Source organism: Gavialis gangeticus, unplaced genomic scaffold (assembly GCF_001723915.1).
Source record: "Gavialis gangeticus isolate Ggan-Ray unplaced genomic scaffold, GavGan_comp1, whole genome shotgun sequence".
In the NCBI taxonomy this organism is placed as follows: Eukaryota; Metazoa; Chordata; order Crocodylia; family Gavialidae; genus Gavialis; species Gavialis gangeticus.
The window spans coordinates 5,865,924-5,868,666 of record NW_017729029.1 but is presented as its reverse complement, the minus strand read 5'-3'; positions in this window follow the sequence as shown (position 1 = coordinate 5,868,666).

The following is a 2,743-nucleotide window of genomic DNA, read 5'->3' as shown; positions in this document are numbered from 1 at the left end:
CCACCTTCCTGCTGCAGCCCTCCCCACCCCAGTGCCCTGCAGGCCCCCTTTCCTCCCCTGGGCCTGGGAGGTCTCCCTTCCCTTTTGTTTCCCACTGTGGAAGAAGGCTTCGGCCACAGACACTGCTTCAGCTCTGGGGACTAATGCTTGCCCTCTGGCTGCTCCTTGGAAAGACAGGGGTGGGGGGCAAAGCAGAGACAGGAAGACAGCCAGGCCTCAGTGTCTCTGTTGTTTTATCCACAGCCCCAGAGGCAGCAGGGCCTGGGCAAAGCAAGATGAGAGGATACAGTGCTAGAGAGATATGCAGTGCTGCAGGTGTGGAGTGACCAGAGCCCTGGTCCTCCAGACTTACTGGAGAGGACCAGAGGTCTGTATTAGGGGATCAGTAATAAAGAGCAGGCACCCTGAAGGAAGGTTACAACACACAAGATGGATGCATGTGTGTCTCTCTCACTCGTACCACAGCAGGTTCAAAACACAGCTGACAGAGCCATGTAGAAAACAGTTGCAGCTCTCCTCAACCTGCAGCTGAGGAGCGAGCAGTTATCACTGCTCAGCCTTCCTGCCCTCCCCTTATTGTTCACAAGGAGGGGCTATGGTTGGAGAGGTGCCTGAGATCTCCAGTGCAGTAACTGCAGTTCAGAACAGAGGCAATCTTAGCAAAGCAAGTATGTGTCCCTAGGGCACAACATGGTTCCTGCCTGGGAAGAGGCCTGCTCCTCCACCATTATGGCTATTGCCTCCACATGTGACTGGAACCCCCAACCTGGACACAGATTCCCAGAACCTGTGCACAGTTCAGTCCTTGATAAAATGCCATTCAGACATTAGCCCTCCAATCAAACACACTCCTTTTGCCAGGTGGTATTATAGCCAGTGTTGGAATGGAGGGCAGTTAGGATAAACACTTTTTATTGGGTCCAAGGTGTAATAGCTTTCTAATTTTAATTCTAAGTTCTTTCTAAGTGATCAACTTTTACCTGTGAAATTATTTCTCAAGCTAGAACACCTGCTTTTATCAACCAATTGGTAGGTTTATCATTTCTCCAAATCTGCACAGGTATAATCATTAGCTCATTGCTCAAGTATAGATACAACAAGTATCTTGCCCAAGGAGAGAAGCTGTACACTTACACTACAGCTGTCCACACTGGTTCAGCAGGCTCCTGTACAGTATTCCTGTATGATGACCCCTATTTATATCCAGTTTCCAAGGTCATCACAAGGTAGATGCTTGCTTGTCTCGATCAGACACTTATGAACTGGCTCTGCACTTAGTCTGTATTGCCTCTGTCAATCCCCAGTAGATGGCATCTGTGTATAACTAGCTTCTTCAGTCATTTCTTAGTTGGAGAGTTGTTGTGCTGTGTTCTTTTTTTAGAAACCACGGGTCTTTCAGTTTTCTCCATATATTAACTATAATCCCCTTTTAAACTATTTCTTTGCCCATTTCAGAGTTTTGTACTGTTCAGATCCTTTTAGCTTTATATCACTGTACCGTACAATTAAGGTAATATCCAGAGGGTAGCAATCATTAAGAAAACAAATAAAATCCTGTATAGTTCCTGTATGTTTTGTGGATGCAGCCCATACCAGCCCATACATTCCTTAATTTTATCTAATACCTAGCACTTTGCATCTTTTGGGGCTTACAGGAAAGGCAGAGACATTGTTCATAGAGAGAGAGGTTTATATGATTTACAAAATAGACAAATGTACAACTTCTAATTTGGGGTAAAAAGTGCGTTGAAGGAACAAAACTGATGATTAGCAGAATGTTTGATCTTTAGGGCAGATAAGTCTATACTTATACACTCTCAACATCCATCACATTGTCATGTTTAATTTGGGGTTAAAAACAAGGGAATTAGTTGGAGAATCAAACCAAACCAATTGAAATAACACAGCAAACTGTTCATAACCAGTCTAAACTTTCAACATCCATCACATTGATCTTGATTCAGGATCATTATCTCTTTATTTCAATTCACGTTGGGTATACATGGGGCCACTTTGCTGGACTGGGAAAAGGGGTCCCATTTCATAGTTTCATAGTTTCTAGGGTCGGAAGGGACCTGTGTAGATCATCTAGTCTGACCCCCTGCCATAGCAGGAAATAGTAGTGGGGTCAAATGACCCCAGCAAGGTGTTCATCTAACCTCCTCTTAAAAACCCTCAGGGTAGGAGCCTGCACCACTTCTCTTGGAAGTTGGTTCCAGATCCTAGCCACCCTGACCGTGAAGTAGCGCCTCCTGATATCTAGCCTAAATCTACCCTCTGCCAGCTTGTGACCGTTATTCCTGGTCACTCCTGGCAGTGCTCAGGGGAACAGTGACTCCCCCAATGCCTGCTGATCCCCCCTGACTAGTTTGTAACAGGCCACAAGATCCCCCCTCAGTCTTCTCTTGTGGAGGCTGAACAGGTTCAGGTCCCTTAGCCTCTCCTCATAGGGCCTGCCCTGCTGTCCCCTGATCATGCGAGTGGCCCTCCTCTGGACCCTCTCCATGCTGTCCACATCCCTCTTGAAGTGCGGTGCCCAGAACTGGACGCAGTACTCCAGCTGCGGCCTGACCAGTGCCACATAGAGGGGGAGGTTCACCTCTTTGGACCTGCTCCAGATGCATCTGTGGATGCATGACAAGGTGTGGTTGGTCTTCCTGACTGCATCCCCACACTGCCGGCCCATGTTCATCTTGGAGTCAGTGATGACTCCAAGATCCTTTTCCTCCTCTATGCTGACAAG